Source organism: Danio rerio, chromosome 6 (genome assembly GCF_049306965.1).
Source record: "Danio rerio strain Tuebingen ecotype United States chromosome 6, GRCz12tu, whole genome shotgun sequence".
Lineage (NCBI taxonomy): Eukaryota > Metazoa > Chordata > Actinopteri > Cypriniformes > Danionidae > Danio > Danio rerio.
In genome coordinates, this window is record NC_133181.1 from 6,522,945 (window position 1) to 6,545,000 (window position 22,056).

At 36.0% G+C, this 22,056-nt stretch overlaps 1 long non-coding RNA gene across 9 annotated transcripts in view; it reads right to left on the minus strand.

The window, feature by feature from the left end:
- LOC141386167 (uncharacterized) overlaps positions 1 to 22,056 on the minus strand; it is a 197,489-nt gene that overhangs the window by 130,119 nt on the left and 45,314 nt on the right. For 3 of the 9 annotated variants that reach the window (XR_012407583.1, XR_012407581.1, XR_012407582.1), the window contains exon 2: positions 1,705 to 1,796. The exons of 3 other annotated variants lie outside the window; for them this stretch is intronic. This is a non-coding gene — a long non-coding RNA (uncharacterized lncRNA). Of the gene's footprint in view, positions 1 to 1,704; positions 1,797 to 20,246; positions 20,505 to 22,056 lie in introns of those variants that run through there. 3 more of the 9 variants (XR_012407585.1, XR_012407579.1, XR_012407587.1) reach the window with 2 other exon arrangements.

The following is a 22,056-nucleotide window of genomic DNA, read 5'->3' on the forward strand; positions in this document are numbered from 1 at the left end:
TCTGGAAAAATTTATGTTTAATTTAATTTCTGGAAAAATTTATGTTTATTTTTATGAAAGGAAGTTGTAATGGAATTTAAATAAGTGATACATGCTTGGTTGCAAAACGTAATTGTAAGAAACTTTTCAGATTACGGTGATGTCTTAACTGACTAAAATTGACTGATTACTGTTTTTTTTTTTTTTTTTTTCGATAAGTTCAGTTCAAACTTGGGAAGACTATCACAAAAGATCCGGTTCACGTTAAAAACCTGAACTTCCCATCAATACTGTGTATTTAACCTCCGAAGCAGTCTTGCACTCTAAGTCTTGTAGATTACTGATGTCCATGTAAGCGTAGTCAGTAATGTCTTCAAAGTAAGTGAAAGATCTAGAAGGACATCCAGCTGATTTAATTCAGAAGGGCACTTTTTTGTCAGGCGGCTGAACGGTTTTACTTAAATTCACCGTCATTCATAAGCACCCAGTCTATTTTATTTGTAAATATTTTACTCAAACGAATTACCTCTACCTGATAGTAAGATGTGGAGCTAACATCAATCAGATTCACTCTAGTGAACACATAAAAATCGTCATCATAATTTACTCTAGAGCATGCCAAAATGTCTCGCGCCCCACTTAATAGATGCTGACGCCCCACAGTTTGAAAACCCCTGGTGCAATCAAAAATACACAGTAAATATTTCTTAAGGAGGCTAATAATACCTACCCTAAAATTATTATTTTTACTTGTTTTAATTAAAAACTGCTTTTATTCAATACAAACTTTAAGAAATAAGACGTATTATAACTCCAGAAGATTTTTTATTTTTGTTTTGTTTTATAGGAAATACTGTGCAGATTTCCTTGGTTTATTAAAGATCACTTGGAAAACATTATTTTAAATTAACAGGAGGGCAAAAAAAAAGACTTCACTTGTGTCTGTTAAAGTTTACAGGGGCAAAAGATGTGCCTTGATGTACTTGAATGTTAAAAATGTGTTATTCTACATTTCAAAGTTACTTGTGAATAAGATTATTTTGAGTTTAAGTTATTTAATTAGCTTGTTTATGAAGTCTGCAAAGTGATGCATGAAAGAAAATGACTTCGAATAATTGTTTAAGTAGTTTGTCATGTATGTTAAAGTGTGCCCCCTAAAAGTACAAGTGGCCCCTGCCCAGCCCCCCATTTACTCTCGTCTAGAACTGTGACTGAATCTACCTTTGAAAACTAATTAAAACAGACTGAATTTGAAAACAAAAAGTCCAAACGAAATAAAAACTTACAAATGTCAAATTAAAAAAATAAATAAATAAAAAAGTAATATCCAAAACTATTATTACCTTGGTGCATGCCACACTGGAACAATTCATTCATGTTGTCCCAACACAAATTGATTAGGTTAACTTAACAAAATGAACATATGATTGAGATAGGACATACATCTCAAGAATTGTTGTTTCTGCTCATTTAATTTTAAACAAGCAGTATATCTCCACCTGTTCGCCCGTACTCAAAACTCCCTTTCCGTGTCATTTCCTCTCTCCGCTCTTCCTCCTCGGTGTCCTCCTCTCCTTTCATTAATATCCACAATATGATGGCTTTAACGACAGGGCTGCATTCATTAATATCTCCCCCCCTTTAAATGCCACTCTCCCGCGCTGCGCCAAAGTGAAACGCCACCAAATCAAAACATTAATTAATTACGTCGCCAACCTCACCAACCTTCAGCGGGCTGACATTTTCTCTCCCTGTCGCTGTGATGAGGGAGCCGGGTTACGGCTGGGTCTCCGCAGGGCTCTGCGTAGCAACGGCGCCTGCGGGTTTTAATGCAGAAGAGGAGAGATGCAACAGTGGTGTTTCTGAAGGAAGGCTTAGTGTAGTGTGAGTGCCCACTAGTGGAAGATTGAGGGACAAGGAAATTATATACTGAGGAAAAACACTACTGGTTTTGCTCATGTAGCAATCTTACATGCTAGAAAAAAAAGCTTGCTTATTGCTCATTTCTCCTATTACTATTATATCTCCCATGAATATGAGGGAGATAGTATTTTAATTAGATCACATTACATAGTTTATGTTGGATCTACATTGAAGCAGTGAAGATATAAAGCAGAGCAACAGTGGGTCATATATGATGCATCTAAAAGAGCGCTTCCCCAGCATACATAACAGACACATCCGAAAGGTGATGCTGAGGTTGTTCACAGGGCACAATTCCTGACCACACAGCTGAGACTGAGGTCAAACTGACATTAGTTTGGTTTAGTCGCCTTGACCTTTTCTCTAGGTCAGTAACTGACCATTGAACTTATGTCGGCTGTGTATTAGTGTAGTATAATAAATGTAGGAATGCTCCGATACCTTTTTTGGAACCGTCCCGATCCTGATACCAAAATTCAGAGTATCGACCGATACTCAATCCCGATACTGTGCTATTTTTAGTTCTGGTGCTAAACTCAATTAATATATTATCTTTATAAAAATTAATCTACCTATAGGCCTACTGTATATGACAGATGACACAGTCTAACTAAAAACACGATGCTAGCTGTAAACTAGGCTACATTATTTGAGCATTTGTTATGACATTGACTTGTTGTGGTCCAGCTTAGGTTTTCTTTTTTAATAGTAAGATTTTGGACACAGACTAATGCCGAATTCAGACTGCATGACCCGATTTTGACTCGCCGACAGGTTTTGAGAAATCACCGACAAATGCCTGAAATCACAGGCAAATCGGTGCTCATGCACGTGAGAGACTGGCTGATGCCTGTAAGATATTTGGTGTGCTTAACATCTGGAGCTGTCGGCGATTCAAATCATGCCGTGTGAAATAAGTTTTGGCTGAAATTAACAGATCGCCTACAGCCAATGAGAGCGCAACATTCACTTGTGTGCGAGTGTGTGTACCTGCAGGCCAGCGGGAGGTTGAGGGAGAAGTTAAAAGCGCTCATGTTTGGTTTATTTGGTCCTAAGAAATGGAGGAAAAACTAGTGGAGGTTTGACAGGAGCACCCTTGTCTGTTTGACGTTTCATACAGAAAGTTAAAAAAGAAAGTTGAGGAGAAATTGCTAAATGCTTTTAAACCCAGGTGAGCAAATATGTACATTTTCTATCCCATTAAAGGCTTCTTTCTTGTTATGTAGTTAATAACAAAAGATATACTATGTATTTTTGGCTCTGAGACGTAGTTTGGGTGAAATTGTCGGCGATGTAATGTAAAGTCATGCAATGTGTAAGCCCTCATCGCCGATTTATCTTGCACTCTGAACTCGGCAGAACCTAAACTGTCTGAGATCAGTTTTCTTTAATAAACGACAAATCAAAAATGTCAGTTTATATTTTGCCTGTCAGTTTCACTTTAATTAATTTAAATCAACTACTTTGGCCACAATGAGCCGCAGCACTGAAAGTATTATCCTCGAAAGAATAAACTCAGTTGGAAGGATGAGAGAACAGAAACTCATCGTGAGAATAACTTCACGTCACGTCTGCGTAGCCGGTGCTTGAATAAAGCGCTTGATGCATCACTGAGACACAGCGCACAGCCCTCTAGTATCTGAGGACACTTTCTAAACTTAGCAGCACAAAAGGAAGAAATGAGTGTGTTGAGGATCTGTCCAATGTATTATTGAGCCTTTTCTAATTCAACATTTCAGGTAGGCCTACTTTGTGTGTGAAGAGCAGGTGATAATCCTCCGATAATACTCCAGTGTTCCGAATGCGATCTGCTGATCTAACAAACACAGCACTACATGATTTAGAAACAGCAATGAACTCCTTGTTACAGGTCAAAATGAACCCATTTAATGCACATCTAAATGCATTTCTCCACTGATTACTTATTTTACCTGGAACAAATTGTCTTGGAGAAAGTTTTTCGTGTTGTCATGAACACGACACGCAGCTTGAATTGAAGAAGAATGAAGAATGATTGACAGGTGCGGCAATGGAAAGCGCTGAACTGAACATGAGTTTAACCACATAAATATTCATCTGTGCTTCTTATTAAACTTTAGAATGGCTTCAGAACATTTGCTATATAGTAGGCATACATGACAACTTTCTAGGCCCTTATAATAGGCTACCTTCATGGCTTTTGTTGGCTTATAAATTAAATAGAATATAGCACATGATAACCGATGCAGCAAAAATATGTGTAATCGAACCGGTATCCGATCCAAGTATCGGGATCTGAATAAATGTAGCAACAAAGTTCAAAACAAAGCCTTCTTACGCTTGGAGATAAGCATGTTTGTGTGAGGAAATGTCATATGTGAGGATTAAAACTGTGTTAAAAGTAATGCTTTAGAAATGTAATGCACTGCAGTAACAAATTACGTTTCGCTGTAATGCAGTAGTGTAAGGGTGTTTTCACACCTGCCCTATTTAGTTCGATTGACTCGAACTAGATTTTGTTTCCCTCCTGGTGCGGTTCGTTTGGGCAGGTGTGAATGTAGCAATCCCAACCAAAAGCAGACCAAAAAAGCATACCAAGACTTCCTTGAAGAGGTGGTCTCGATACGCTTTCAAACAAACCCTGGAGTGGTTTGTTTGTGGCAAGAACATGCACCGAACTAAAACAGACCCAATTGCTAAATTTTCTTGGACTAATCCAGCTTCCATAGTCCAATGCGCTGTCACATCTTAAAGTGTGTGGAGGAAAAATATTTGTTGACAGCGCTTTACCAACAATTTGAAAAAGAGACAGAGCGAGAGAGAGAGAGAGAGAGAGAGAGTAAGAAAGAGACAGAGAAAGAGAGAGGGAAACACATTACCAAATGGATTGTTGGTAATATTTCCAGAAGCACAATTAATTCACCCCACCTTCTTAAGTGACTTGCGATGCATCTTCGCTATTTGCAATGCAGTAAAACATTGTTTTCCAGCCGCAGTCGCGCTTTATTCTCGTAATGTAGTTTTTCTAATGTGATGTACAGCATACAAAGTGTTTAGTATACTATGACCAGGGAATACAATCAGCCAGCGGAGTTGTCCCTCAATAGTAAAAGTTTCTTCTTGTGTATTCCGGTTTGTTTACTTGACGATACAAAGAGTAAAATGTCTAGAAAGTTGCAGTTCTGTGACCAAAAATGTTTCAATTCCAGAAGTCCAGAGTGGTCCATGTTGATAGAAAAGCAATTTTGACCTTAAATAACCACTCAATAAACTAAAGACCCGATGGATGGATGGATGGATGGATGGATATATGGATGGAAGGATGAATGGAAGGATGGATTACATTTTTTTTATGTGTATTGCTGATCACATGTGGGGGTCACTCCTCACCAACCCCAGTGGGTAGCTCCAATGGCTCCAATGCTTGACCATACTCCAGCTGTAGCTGAAGAGGAGAGACAGTGATAGATCCAGTTGAGTGAATGAGAATGATTGGAAGGTCATGGTGGGTAAGGGCCAATAGAGGGAATCTAGGCAGGACCCTTGGGCTACACCTTTACTCTTTACTAAAAGTTCCATGGGATTTTTAAAGACCACAGAGAGTTCAACATTGGATTAATCTTGAATCTGGAAGATGGCTGAACCTTGAAGCTAATTAGCTCCTGCAGCAGAATAACAGCACACTGGGTCCGAAATTGACAAAAACAACATGAATGCATGGATTCATCGTGCCTTCTTATATCGGCAATTCAATCTGATCATGCAGTAATGGTGTGGGGGAAATTTAATTGGCCTATTAGTAACAAATTAGCATTTATTAGATGAAACAGTTGACCTGAATATTGTTGATGGTCATGTCCATTACTTTATGACCACAAAGTAATCATTCTGTGATGGCTGGTTCCAGCAAGATAAAGTGGCATGTCTTGATCGCTGAACTTCAAAAGACCTTCAGTTACCAAATCTCAATCCAGAATATACAACAACAAACTGGGCAATAAATGTATTCAAGTGTTTATTTATTTCTTTTCGTGATTTAAATTGGTTTAAATTATAAATATTATATTTATTATTATAATATATGTAATTTATTATATTCAATTTTTAACGTTGTTTTTTGATGTTTTTAAAGTTCTTGCTGGGTGTCGATGTAAAGTTCTGCATTACATCTACTTTAATTGTTTGACTGACAAAAATAAAGAAAACTGAGGAAGTCCAGTAAACAATTTTACCATTCAAAGGCCTGGATTCAAAATCCATTCAGCCCATACTTGCCACCATAATAAGGGAAGTTTTTATTATTAGTTAATGGTCAGTTAAATGGTGAGGAATATGTTTTCATTATTATTTCATTCTCTTTTCGGCTTAGTCTCTTTGTTAATCCAGGGTTGCCATAGTGGAATGAACCACCAACTTATCCAGCAGCTTTTTATGCAGCGGATGCCCTTCCAGATGTACAGTAACCCATCTCTGTGAAAAATTCACACACACTCATTCACACAAAAACACTCCGAACAATTTAGCCTACCCAATTCACCTGTACCACATGTCTTTGGACTGTGGGGGGAAACCAGAGTACTTGGAGAAAACTCACGTGAACGCAGGGAGAACGGGCAAACTCAACACAAAACTCCAACTGACCCAGCCGAAGTTCGAACCACCGACCTTCTTGCTGTGAGGCGACAGCAACTCCATTATTATTTACAAAAGAAAAAAATACAGAGTATATATTCACAGCAAATAAATTAGCAAACCGTTCAGCTTATTAAAATGAATAGCTCTTATAAAGAAAAAGAATCAAGTTATCAAATCGCTTTAATCTTTTCTTTACTGTATAACTCACACATTCTGATTGAAGAGCAATGGATAAATTCCATTTATTTGGATTTTTAATTTCATTGTATCAGCTGATAGAGGTGTCACTTTAAAAATCTAACGTTACAATGAAAGCATTGCCAACTGTTTATGCTCATTAAGGACAAAATTAGTTGTGTTTAAAAAAAAACATCTTTAGATGTTATTGTTATTAATTATGTGTATATGTCTGTTCAAGCACGCACCCAAAACCCAGACTTTTGCTCCACTTCAAATCATTTGTACAAAACCCGTTTTGGAAACAGCGTCTATTTATCACTATATGGAGTGCGTCTGCTTAAAGCCACGCACCACTATATGACTGTTTTGAGGATTGCATAGGAGAGGCGACGGCACCTGTAATGAAAAGGAAAGGGAATCCCACCATTTTTATATTCATCTCAAAGTGTTTTGTCTAAATAAAATGAAAGCACAGAACAGACTCACATTTAAGAGCAAAGGGCAGTATGGGTTATAGCGAGAATCAGCTCTTTAATGATTATTGCCACCCTTCATAGAAAGACTGAAAATACGAGAGAAATACCTTTAGGGGATGATAGCAGGATACAACTGTAAAATACGGGAGAATCCCAGGAAAAACAGAAGGGTTGACAGGTGTGATTCAGCCAATCTCCAGGACCACTTTTAGCTTAGTTTAGCTTAGCATAAATAATTGAGTAGGATTAGCCCATTAGCATCTCCCTTAAAATAGATTTTAAAAGAAACTTAGGGTGCTTTCACATCTGTGAATCGATTCAATTGTTCCAAAACAGAGATTAGAATTGTTACATTGTTGCTCTTTGCTCTTGGAGCGGTTCGCTTTCACACTGCAAAGTTTCTAATCGGACCAAAAGAGCTAAAACAAGTCACGTGCGAGTAAACTCTCCTTACATTGGTCAGAGTGTCAGGGTTTATTTTGCAGCGTCCCGCTCAGCTGTCAGGAGAGGTGGTGGTTTGGTGGTGATTGACAGGGTGCGCGCGCGTGACGTGTCTGAGGAGAGACACTGTGGTAAGGGGTGAGAAGGGTGCGCGATGATGCCTGTTTGAGGACTGGGAGAGAGACACGAGATTACCGGGAGATCATCACTCGTTTGCGGGCATCCGGAGACTCGCGAAACTTCTCGCCCTACTCATAATTCTCTCTTCATATAGCCGTAAGCCTATTACATATCCATAAAACACTGTGATATAACTGCGCTCGGATCGGATCGCTTTCTCACTGCAATCGAACCGCTCCAGGGTTCATTTCAATCGAGCTGAGACCACCTCATTCAAGCGATCTCAGAGCGATTACTTTGGCGCGGAACAGAGCACGATTGCCCTGTTCACATATGCCAATCGAACCGCGCTAACTGGGCAAACGAGATACGTTCCGAAACAAAAGTGTAGGTGTGAAAGCACCCTTAGACTTTTTCTAATTAAAGCTTGACTCCTCTGTAGCTACATTGTTTACTAATAGTATTACATATTGCAGTTACCAAGTTAGGGACTATTTTCAGGTATGTATTATATATGCAAGGCAGCAAAGTACCTTGATTAATTACTGAGAGTACAATGCAAAAGTTCCTAGCCTTATTGACCTAGAAAATAGCAACTTTTATTTTCCGTCGGTCTCAGAACACAATGCAACAACAGAATAGTCAAGCTGCATATAGGAAAATTACTGAAACTCTTTTTTTAACATTTTTGAGTGATATGCTAATGGTCTAACCTGAATCAATTATCTGTGCTAAGCTAAGCTAACTGACCCATAGATTGAATGAATGAATGACACACCAAACTGTTTAACTCGTTGTAAAAATGAGCCTTGGTGTTTTCTTGGTGTGTTTTATAAAGTGGAGCGTTCCTTTAAAAGCGGAAGCAGAGGTCAACCAGAAACTTGTTTGGCCTAGTCACCTTGACATTGCAGGTCACTGCCTGATCCAATCAGATTCTACCGGGTCACTTAAAGCACAGGACAGTGTCCCCGTCCCCTGCTCCTGCTCCAGATTTAACACCTGCCTCCATTCACCTTTCTATATCCCTAATCAGTCTTTCGGACCAAAAACACACTCTCAGGGGCGATGAATTAACAAGGCCAGACTCGATCTGTCTGACAGCCACATAAACACACACACCTGCAAACGCAACCCAGATTTATGCATCTCCTTGCTGTGACACAAATGGAGCATCTGATCCAAACAAACAAGCAAATAAACTCACTCCGCGTCGTCCCTACAAAAAACCAAAGTACCAACAGTGGCACTTTTCTGTTGAACCAAACAATTTACCCTCATATTAATTTTCAAAACCTATTAAGTGCTTATGAGAAAGACATTTCTCTCATCTCTTTCATATATCTGGAGGAAGAACTCAAACAGGAATTCCAATAATTGCGAAATAAACTGCACAGCAAATGCCAAATACACAATTTTATAATTTAGCAAATACTAAAACAAACACATTTTAAAAACTTAGATTTTGAATTAGGAGCTATTAATGTTAATTTAAACTGAGTCATTTTTACTCATACCCAGCAGGCACAGCATGTCAACATGATGTCAGACTGACATTTTACCCTAACATTGCGATTTGTTTGCAAACAAACATATAGGTTAATGTCAGAACCCAGAACGTTGAACCTAAAAATCAACCAAATATCAACAGTTATTGATGTTACAGGTTGACGCTGTGTGGACGGCAGCACTATGACTTCTATTCTATCAGACGTTTTATTTTGATTGTCATACATGACGAATAAATGTCAGTATATGACGTCAATATGATGTTGGTATAAGACGTTGGCTCGATGTTTCTGGTCACTTTCCAACCAGTGTTCCAAAAAAGTAATAGATTACAAATTACTGACTACTACTAGAAAATTGTAATCTGATTATATTACTAATTACTTCATGTAAAAAAACAATCAGATTATCAATTACTTTACTTTTAAAACATATAAAATGTACCTATAAAAATATAAAACAAACTGCAGCTCTTTCAGTAATTTATATTCACTGAAAAATATTACAATAGGTTTAACACAGCAGCTTGACATTTCAAACGACTTAAAGAGTTCATCCCATGCTTAAAATTCTCTCATTTTGTCTTTTTTTTTTTGGAACAAAAACTTGAAAAAAAACTGGATACCTGTAGCACTGCGTTATTTGGGTGTTCTATGTTTGTCTGAGGTAATTAGTCTACCAAAATATGTATATTACATACAAAGCCTAAAGCAGATTGGTCAGTTCTTTTCATGTGACTTTCATGTGAGTTTTTAACTGATGCGCCTGGAAAATGCGCTCTGAATTTGTGTACGCAAGCTGCATGGCATTGGAAATAACAAACTTGCACACGCAAAAAGACCCAATAAGTGAACGATCACATACGCAGCAATGCTTCTCTTCACATTTAAAAGATATTTTCACTCCTGATCCTTCACAAAATATCAATTGAAAATTGTATTGTCGTAGAACGCTTTCTATGCTTGAAGAAGTTGCTGGTCGAGTTAAAAGTAATGAAAAGTTCTTTATAGACTGGACATAGACTGCATTTCACAGCAATATTTGTGTTTTTATGCTCTGTGACATCAGTATTTCCACTTGAAGAAGCAACCACTTTGGTAAGCACCTATTTCAGCTCGTGTTCTCCAGCAATTTAAAAGCACATGCTTATTAACTGACATTGCAGAGGAAAGCAATATTTAAAATAAGCATTTTTTTCTTCTAAAAGCTATATTTGTAACGTAAGTAATGCAATTACTTTAACTTAAGTAACTGTAATAAAATGACACAAATTGAAAATATTATTTGTTACGTTACTGCGTTCCCCCAAACTGTAATTAGAATACAGTAATGCGTTACTGTGGAACGCGTTACACCCAACTCTGTTTCCAACACAGCCAAAATCCACCAAGTATTAATCTGTTGATGTTGTTATCATTTGTCAAAATACCGTTGTTCTTAGACGCTGGCTAGTAGGCTTGTCATGATACCGTTAATTAATCTTACGTTACTTGACCAGCTGAAGTATCACGATACCAAATAGTATTGCGATATTGTAATTTATAACTTCATTTATAAAGAATATTGTTAGAAATACTATATTTTATATTATAATGGGCCTACCTAAATGTAATTAGTTAAAAAATCTATATTTAAAATTTAGTAATTCATTTTGTAGATAACTGACCAACCAAAACACATTAAAATAAAGATACAACTTATACATATTAAATTTGTCACAAAAGAGCATTTCAAAAATTATTAGTTTGGGTTTTTCATCTATTTTCTTTTTTACAGTCTTATCAGGTAACAATCCAAAGTAATTCAAAATTTTACTTTGTGAGTCGTTCTTTTAAAGGTTGTTGTCACGGTTGTTGTACCTACTAAATCATATTAACAGGAACAGGCATGAACCGATTCAGATGTGCGTTTGAACTAGCGATGGTCGTTCTTGAACGATTCATTCATTTTGAATGAATCTTCAATATGACTCAGGAACTACGAGTCCTCACAGGGAGTGATTTGTTCATCCGTGTGTGCGCACATTTGTGCAGGTGGTATCTTTTAAGTCGTTCATCGCGGAAAGGCAGAAGCCATTCATATGCCCTCTATCGGGTTTGAGTCATTCGTTCCTCACGGGCCAATCATATGCATTTATAGGCGGAAAAAGAATTGATTCGTTCATCTCTTGAGTCATCTCTCGAGTCCTGTCACATGATGAACGAACGACTCAAGAACCAGAAGACTCGAAAGGTGAACTAATTATCATGACTATTATCGGCTCAGACTGATAATTGGTTGATTATATGTGACTGACAGTGTAACATGAACGAACCACTGATATTTGAAGACATGAAAAGGTGAGCTGAGCAAAGAGACAACAATACACAAAAGATCAGGTAAACATTGAATAATTATTTTCTCCTTATTATAGTATTCTATTTATGACTTAATTGTCGTGTAATCAACCTTTTGGGCTAGTTGTAGATGTGTTTGAAAGTGATTCTTAATATTTGAATAATATTTTGGTAAATTGAACCAAATGAACGAAATGACTTGATAAAAGATTCATTCATCTCAATAAACAAGACTCAAAGATTCAAGTCAGTAAATGATTCGAACTTCTCATCACTAGTCTGAACTGAAGCATTAGAAAATGTGCAATACGCTTCCAAAAAGGTGCGAATTCTACACAGTTTTGCAACCTTAAAGTGCTCCACAGACTACTAAAATAAAATGATCAATTGTTGCATAAACGTTTGAGCATTTTAATGACTTGTCCACATGCAACAATATCTATTGTATGTAAATCATTGATGCCGATACTACCGTTTACAAACCACAGTGGCACCGCCAGTATTTTGGAGCCATAGTATCGCGATGCTACCATAGTACTGGTAAACAGTGCAACCCTACTGGCTAGACACTAGCTGCGTCCCAAATGGCACACTAAACACTCATGCACTATGTACTTATGCACTTGCACACTCAACAGGATAGTATATGTATATAGTGTCATCCCAAATGGCACACTAATGTTTTTTTACTAAGCGGAAATTCGAACTGTTTCCTTGATGACGTTTGACGGTTGCCAAATCAGTGAAATAAACGACCGAATTATCAAATAATACCTGCCGTGAGTATAACCGCATACACCATCGGGAGGTGCTATAATCACTCTCATAGGAGAATTTTGCTTTTACAATCCAAAACAAATAAAGTTATCCAACATGTGCGCCCGATAGCTCCGCCCCTTCTGCTACGTGAGCAAACCTGCGGTCAATGAGTGCGCGAAGTGTCCATCATTACACACTTTATTTTACCGGCTGAATGAGTGCATCATCCGGGTAATTAAGGTGGTCTTATTATCTTTAAAGTTTTCAGTATGAACACACTACTTACACTATTTACACTACAAAATGGTGTAGAATATTGCATAAGTATGCGATTTGGGACGCAGCTATTGAATTTTGGTCACCTGACATCACAACCCAAATCGAACCTAATATTAATGTCTTATGACGTTGTATGCCTGCTGGGTATCCTAAGCGCAATCATGCTATCTACTGAGACTGAAGGAGACAAAGAGGGAGTGCAAGTATTTGATGCTGTTTTTGTGTTCTGTGCATTGTAAATTACAAAATATGACTCCCCACAGAGCCGAGCAGAGTAATAAATATGATAATGTCTATGTTTTGTTCACATGCTAACATATTAGAGGCGAAAAGTGTCGTCTTATTCATCATAATGCTTCCATTGGGTGCATTTTCGTATCACCTGCCCATTGAAAAAGCAGCATAACAACAGACATTATTCAGAATGCAACAGAGCAGTATCGCTTACTATCGGCGTCTCAAATTTTCCAATAATTTGCATTATTGGACCTCGTCGATCAGGCTGAAAACAGTAAAACAGGAGGTCATTTTTGAGGGACCCATCAATGTAATTTACCGCGCTCTTTAATAGCTTCGTAAAAGGACAAGGTTAGTCAAGGACGTACGGTTGGCGAGACATTGGTGCTCGCATCGTGAAAAGTGCCCCTTTTCCTACGGACCTTCCCAGAATGCATCTCTCTCCTCCGGCACGTCCTCGGTAATGGCTGAGCTGTAAAAGCTGTACGTGTGCGTGCGCCGTCTGCGGACACAGATTAGAGGACACTCGCAGGACAGAGGGTGGCATACAAACAAAAGAACATGCGCTCCCCATATTTGCAGGGCGGCTCTGTGGAGAGCGAGAGAGAGAAAGAGAGAGAGAGAGAGAGAGAGAGAGAGCGTTTTGCTGTGACGGTGATGTATGGCTTGTCACTGGCTAAGCTTTGCTCAGAATACTAATGGATCTTTTGGAGCTGGAGATGGAGAGGCCGAATACTTCTCTTTATTTTTCTCTTTCTGCGAGCGTGCGTAAAAGAGGCGATGTATTCTCGCTATGGAGCAAGGTTTTTTTTTTTCTGCATGGGAGACTTTTTCCCTTGATATAAGGGATAAGGGTGAAGCTGGGAGCTGATACTGTACAGCCTCTAGCCGCTTTTGGTGGTTAGCCCTGCAGGCTGGGGATCTCTGGGCTTACGGTCATGGGAGATCTTGAACTCATTGTGGCCTACACCAGCTGCATGTTTTTCAGAATTACTCGAGAATGAGGAACCAATACAAGGGATAGTCACATGATGGAGGGCTAGAGGGAAGACATACTGAATTAGCATGATGCTACAGGCGTCCATGTTGCATGATAGCCTTTGCTATTGTGCGTTCACACCAGATGCTAGTGTTTTGCATCTTATGGTAGATGCAGGAGGTGATCTGCCAAAATGCTAACAGGTAGAGCTGCACGATTCTGGCTAAAATGAGAATTGCGATTTTTTTGCTTAAAATAAAAATAATGATTTTTTCACGATTCTGTAGATATAAAATAAAGGTTAATATGAGTGGGCGATTATTATTGCTATTCTCAAACATGTGGTAAAACAGCAATAGGCTGTAGCTGTACTGTTGGTTAAAATGCTACATTTTGTATAGACTTGGAATGGTGGACTTGAACAGACTTTAGACTTGTCCTGGTCATTAATACTGATGATAATTCTGATGTTGAATTATATGGCCCTAACATACACCCGGCATTGTATGCAAATGCATTTGCGCTCATGTGTGCACCCATAGGCGTTCTGGTCTAAAAAGGAAGGCGTTCTGAGGCGCGTTGCTATTTTGAGAAACTATAACAGAGTTTTCATTAGACCAAAACAAACCCGTTCTAAAGTCGAGCGCAGATTTGCACCTCGCTTACACACTGCTTAATACACAGAGGAAGATGTAGAGCAATACGCAAATATCTTTACATATGAAAAAATTAAATATTAGGGATATATATATATATATATATATATATATATATATATATATATATATATACGATATAAATATAAAGGATTAAAATATTACAAAAGCATATTATTTTCTAGCCTACATTAATATGAAAAATCACTGCTCTTATTCTTTTTTCATCCCGGGAGGCTTTTTCAGTTCATTCATAACAATTTGCTCTTGTATAATGTTATTATTATTAGCATTATTATTTGTTATATCCATAATTTATATTTGTTTTATTAAAAACAAGCTTAGATTTGCCCACCTGCAGGTTTTAGACCATATGGGGCACAGCATGTGTTTTAGGATATAACTCTGGTTTTTGAACACACTTCGTTATTATTGTTCATTTATTCGTTTGCTGGAAATTAAAACTGAATTTAGAAATAGTTTTGAAACAAATATTTGTGCTTAACAAACGCAATTAATTAATTATAGGCTAATTAATGTCTGTGCGTAAAGGTTTCCCTATCCAAGAGCGAAAGTGAAAGTAGATAATTCCTCTCTCATTCTCGGTAGATGCTCTGTTTAACTGTTTTCTGTTAACTGTTAACGAAAAAAAAAAGCTGTTAACTGTTTGCCTGTGAAATGTTCAGTTTTTCCACTTCCACTTACTTTACGTCATGTAAATAGCAAATGCGCTTATGGCGCAACGCAGCTGGCTCTCAAAGGGAATGGGAGATGAGACTCTGATTGGTTTATTCTCAAAACACACCTGTAACTCATTAAGAAAATAAACAAAACCCTTTTAGACCATGCGCCACGGCGCAAAGCGAATTTTCCCGTCCATAACTTAGCAAAAATGCATTCTAACACGCCCTGAAAGCGTTTGCACCCTGCGTTTTGCACATGGACCGTCAAAATGGAGCCCATTGTGTTTGAGACATTTGCTTACAATCTGTAATTTTCTGCTTAAAATCTGTCACTGACATGATTTTCGTGAATACAGAAGACTGGGTGGGTATTTTTACTGGAATCAGTCAGCTACATCTGGCAACACAAAAAAATGTATCTATGCCCACCTATAATGAAAATGTTAAAACGTATGTCAAAAATCCTTTTAATTCAATGGTCATTGATTTAGTGTTTAAGAAACATTTCTTGTTATCATCTATGTTGAATTGCGATGCTTTATGTTGTGATTTATTTATTTATTTATTTAGGATTACTTGATGAATAGGGTTCGATTAAGCACCGTTATTCGAATTAAAATAACTTTAGAATAACATGCTAGTTTTAAATAATATGGCACTGAGGATTATTAAACCCAAGTTTAATGTTCCAAGCTAAATGTGTGACCTTTGTTACAGGACATCAAAAACATGAACATGTACCTGACATCTCTCAAAACTCCCTCAAGAGGAAATTTTAACGCCATGGCTGTCGACAGGCTGTTGTTAGCGAGATTGATGTTGAACACACGGTGAACACTAGTTAAGTAGACTTTGCATACTAAAATGCTGAATAAGAAAGCTGACATATAACACATTTAGCACAGCTCTTATTTATGCTATAAAAAGGAGAGAATATCCAGAATGTGTCTATAGGAAGCAATGTTTAGAATGCAAATAAACAGCTTATACAATGGGAAAAGTTCAACCACTATAGCTTTGAAATGCATATCTAACTGATCTCATTCAAGCAGTAAGCTTTATGGATTCAAAATGGCAAGAAAGGAGTGAATTTGTTAAAAGAAAAAAAGAAGCAAGTGGATAGCAGTAAATGAAAGCAGTTGGAATATATCACAGACACAGAATTACTCAGTAGGCCTATGTTCAAACGCAGATACAATTTGGTCCATCTAGCTTTAAGGCCCCATGAGACATTTTTTATGGTTTATTATTAAACTCAATGGAATTTTTCCCGTGGATGATGGTCCACTTGAAGGAAACCGTTAACATTCAAATGGATTGGCGAGGATTGCCTGAAGCCTCCCTGAACCCATTTTTGACTGTAAACATTTCTGACTGTAACAATATCCTTTATTAGGCCTGTGTAAATATGCATCCGGCGTTATGCATTATGCATTGTTACCATGTTGGCTGGTCTTGAACATCTTTTTCAGCTTTCAAGCAACTTATTAAATTATGTAAGAAAGTAAACTGTAAGCAAAGCAAATGATAAACAGCATTAGTTTCACATGCAGCCTTAAAAATAAAGAAATAAATTAAATGAAAAAAAAAAAAAAACACTTGCATGGATAATAATAAAAACACATTTTTATTTTTAAGCACTGACTTTTGTGTGCTTTGTTTATATAATAAAATACTGTTTATGCAATTCTAATTTCTGTCATAAAATATAATATTGTCACATCGCAAAACATTTAAGTCTAATTTCTGCAGTGGGAGCTGTCAATGGCACTGGTATTAGCACAGAAACACACTTGTGTGTAAAGAACTATCTGCTTAATTCTCTGTGTAATCTCCATTGGCTCTCATTTTTTCGGAAGGGAGGGAGGTCGAATGCGTGTGAAATTGTCTTTCTTAGGAAGAGGCACACCTTTATTTCCCTGTACACACAGAGCCTGATTAAATCAGGGTGCTAAGAAGGATAATTGTTTTTTGCATTAACTTGAGCTAGTCAGATTGCTACAGGTAAGACCCAATTTAAAGTATGCTAAGTGCTCTTTACACAAGTGATCAATGCTTGACCTGTAATGCATGGTCTGCTCAAGTGCATACTTGATTCTTAAGAATCATAAACGCATGACTGTGACACTTCAGGATAACTGTATTCTTTCTTAAACAGATATTCAAATTGTGTGGTTCTTCATACTAAGAACCAAACGTGTGCTGGCAACATACATTAGTCAACATGTGAAGTGGTTCAAAACCTCGATGTTGTCCTATATTGAACTATAAATCAACACCCATTCTTGCCTAAGGACAATTTTGAAAAAAAAAAAAAACATTTTATATTTTTTTCAAAGTGAACTACAGAACTGTGCAGAATAGGGATGTAACTGTATCAGAGTTTCACGGTACGATAATATGGTCGTATATCCTCGGTATGAATGGCACGGTACGGTATTTATTGAAGAGTTTACAGGAAAAACAAAACTAATGAAAAGACTCCAAAAAAAGTGCCAAAAGTGTTTATTTACCTTAGCACTGAACATATCAATGACATAAAAATTAGCCATCTATCTGTAAGTTTCGAAACAGGAACTTCAATTTTTTCAATTTTAATAACAAAAAAGTATTAAACCAGATAAAAAAATAAAATTTTCATTTTAATATTGTTGAAAACTCATCACATTTAACATTTAATCACTCACTCACTTAGATAGAGACGGGTTTTTTAAGGAAAATTATCATATATAGCCAAGGTTGACAGCAGTGGGTAACGTTGTGCATTGTCTTTCCACCACTTGAGAGGACAAGCCATGAGTGAGATAGAGGTCTCTTTGCGGTACAAGTCAATGTCTTCATCAATCTAACAAGTGTGCTGTGTTCTGCAGTCCCCATGACTGTTTTTAGTCGTATTCCTCGACTTATATTTCACCACAGTCTGGCAGTGCCTGCATACTGTTTTTTTCTTTGTCTGTCACCTTTTCTCCTTTTTTGTATCTCTTTAGAAAGAAACCGAACTGCTTCCACACATCCGATTTAAAACCCGCTTTAGGTTCGATCATTTCCAGCTCTTTTTCTTCCCCGCCACTAGCAACACCCTCCATTTCCCCATTACTGGATCTGTAGTGACAACAGACCGCAAAGGATGATGGTCACGCCTGGGCTGATGGGAATTGTAGTTCCTGCTACCTCCCGTTCGCTTCATTCACCAAAGCAAACTTTTCTAAGAAATATAGTTTTATTGAGTCATGCGCCTACGGTAATATTGAAAAAAAATTACTATTGCGGTATGACGGTATTTATATTGTTACATCCCTAGTGCAGAAGTCTTCGGCTGCCATTTGATTTGATGTTTACGACCAGAAATGTATAGTAACAAAATAGAACTCCTTCACTACTGTACTTCATTACTAAAAGGCTGTATCTGTACTCTACTGGAGTATTGTTTTTTTTCTCCTACTTCCACTTTTACTTCAGTACATATTTTCTATATGTAGTTTAATACTTTTACTGGTGTGAAGATACAAGATGTGCAGCACCTGAAACTACAGATACTGGAAGCCTGTGCTGGCATTTCTCCAGCGGTGTTGCTATCAGTGTGTGAAGAGTGGGAGAACAGGGTTGCATTGACAATCTAACACAATGGGCAGCACATTGAGCACATTTAATAGTCAGAAACTTGTAAATAACTCATGAAATTAACTCATACGTTAAAACCAAGCACACCATTGCTTTTTTATTGTGAAATTCCCAATAAGTGTGATGTGTCAAATGACCCTCTTCCAATTGAAAAAAACAAAAAATGGATCCAAGATAACGGACTTCATAATGGCCACCATGGTCACCACCCATCTTGAAAAGTTTGCCCCCTCACATATACTAATGTGCAACAAACAGGGCGTTAATATCACCAACCATTCCCATTTTATTAAGGTGTATCCATATAAATGGCCTACCCTGAACCTTGGTAGAAATTGCATTGGTCATTAAAATGTAATAATGCTGTTATACAATTATTCAAAAGTATTGACATGAATAAAAATGTTATTTAAATTCTGTTATTTTACAGACTTATTTATCTGTAGTAGCAGATTAGTAGTAGTTGTTGTAGTAGTGATTTAAAAACAAATTATAAATAAATAACATTAAATTACTTAATTTAATTTAATTTTAGGAAGCAAACTGTTCAGTTATTTATTATTATTATTATTATTATTATTATTATTATTATTATTATTATTATTATTATTATTATTATATCAATAATAGGTATATAAAGCTAAAGTGATGATTTAAAAAAAATAAATAAACATGTATTTATTTATAAATTTAAATAAATACATTTTAATAAATTTAATAAATTTAAATAAATTTAAATATATATATATATATATATATATATATATATATATATATATATATATATATATATATATATATATATATATTTTTTTTTTTTTTTTTTTTTTAATAAATAAATAACATTTGTTTTAATTTTAGGAAGAAAAATATGTTAAATTATTTATTCTAATTAATTATTATTAATAGTGGTAGTAGTAATTAAATTTATTTTAATTTAATTTTAGCAAGCAAATTAAGTTCAGTAATTTAGATGTATTATTATTATTATTTTTAATAATTACACTAAACTGTCAATAAAGGTCACTTTGTTAAACTGTAGAGTTGAATTTCCAACATTAAAAGTCGACAGAGCAGAGATCAACATCCCATAATGCAATTCATAACCGTGAATAAACAGAAAAAAACATCTGTGAATCACAATAAACAAAAAAAAAAAACTTTTTTTACACTGCTGGGGAGATCAAAAGTAATGAACGGCAAACAATTACCCAACCTCCAAGGTAAATGTTATGCACTTTTGTTCTTACTGTCTTACTATCTAAATTCATACATTCAACCGAACGGCCTGCAATTCACTTCAATGAATCCGATGATGCATTTCAGTCATGTGACCAAAACTGACTAGACTAGTTGATGTTGATTTAATTTCCTTGTTTTTTATCTTCCATGATGAAAGAATAAACCTCCACAAAAGATGTCTGATGCACGACTGCTTGTAAGTTGCTTATTATTACCTGAGCAGGTGTGAACACATCGGCATCACATGTCAGGGTCTGTTTCAGGACTGAGTGAAATGCTGTAGAACTTGTCTGATTAGCACTGCTCCATATCCCCTAATTCAGGTCAGTGTGCCACCTGCTGCTCGACTGGCCTCCAGGGTCGCTCCAAATCAATGCCACGACCCAGAGGAAATCACCCCTGTCTGCCGTAATGCTAGGCTCGCACTGCACTGCACCTTCTCCAGTATTACATCAGACAGCCAGAAAAACAAGCTAGAGAGAAAGAAAGAGAGAGAGAGAGAGAGAGAGAGAGAGAGAGAGAGAGAGAGAGAGAGAGAGAGAGAGAGAGAGAGAGAGAGAGAGAGAGAGGAGAATATTTGTTTGCAAAGAAGGAAACCACATTTGTTTCGTGCCATATTGCACTCTTATTTTGTGGGGAGAAATGCAAAACCTTACATTATATGCAAAACTATTTAGGCACAAGCAGGCAGGCACATTTGTCTTTGCTTTTTTTTACACAAGTGTGAACATTGGAATATATCAAAACAAGGTCGTTTTGGCTTCTCACTGAGCTCTGCGGTGACATCTGGGTAAAGCGCAACATGCTGTTTGAGCAAGACACTTGAATTAGAACACCAAATAACAGAGACTACAGTTATTATTATGATTATTTTTAAATATGGCGGGCAAAGCTACAAAACAGGCATATTGCATGTGCTTAATTAAAATTAAAAAACGACTTGACAAATAAACAGCTGGTTGTCTGGGTGTGCCAATTAATAAAGCACAATTCTATCTTACCAAACAACTAAATGACGAATTTAATTTAGCCAAATCTATTAGAACTGAAAAAACCTGTCACTGGATTAAGGAACTCAGTAATGTTTTTCAGTCGGTTTAGTGTATAATTAAACACATTTAAATATTTGAGTATATTTTAGTTCACCGTAACTTCAAGCATTTTATTTTATTTAATTTTTTTATTTTATTAAACAACAGTTGAAGTCTGAATTATTAGCCCCCCTGTTTATTTTTTTACCCAATTTCTGTTTAACTGAGAACTGATTTTTTTCAACATATTTCTAAACATAATAGTTTTAGTAACTCATTTCTAATAACTGATTTATTTTATCTTTGCCATGATGACAGTAAATAATATTTGACTAGATATTTTTCAAGACACTTCTATACAGTTTAAAGTGACATTAATCACTTTAATTAGTTTTTAAAGTTTTTAAATAAAGTTATTGTATAACTATGGTTTGTTCTGTAGACTATCGAAAAAAATATATATCTTAAAGGGGCTAATAATTTATCCTTAAAATGGTGTTTAAAAATTGAAAAAACTGTTTTATTCTGGCCAAAAGAAAACAAATAAGACTTGTTTGACTTTAGAAGAAAAAATATTTTCAGACATACTGTGAAAAAATGTATGTAAATGTATAGTTGAAGTGATGATTTAAAAAAACAAATAATAAATAAATAAATATAAGTTAATTTAAGAAAGCAAAGTTCTGCCATTTAGATTTATTATTATTATTATTATTATTATTATTATTATTATTATTATTATTATTATTATTATTATTATTATTATTATTATTATTATTGTTATTACTATTATTAATATTATTATTATTATTGTTATTGTTAATAATAATAATAATAATAATAATAATAATAAATAAATAATAATAATATATATATATATAGCTGAAGTGAAAAAAATATATAAATAAATAAAATGTATTTTAATTTTAAGAAGCAAACTGTTCAATTATTTATTCTAATTATTAATATTATTATTATTAGTAGTAGTAATTTT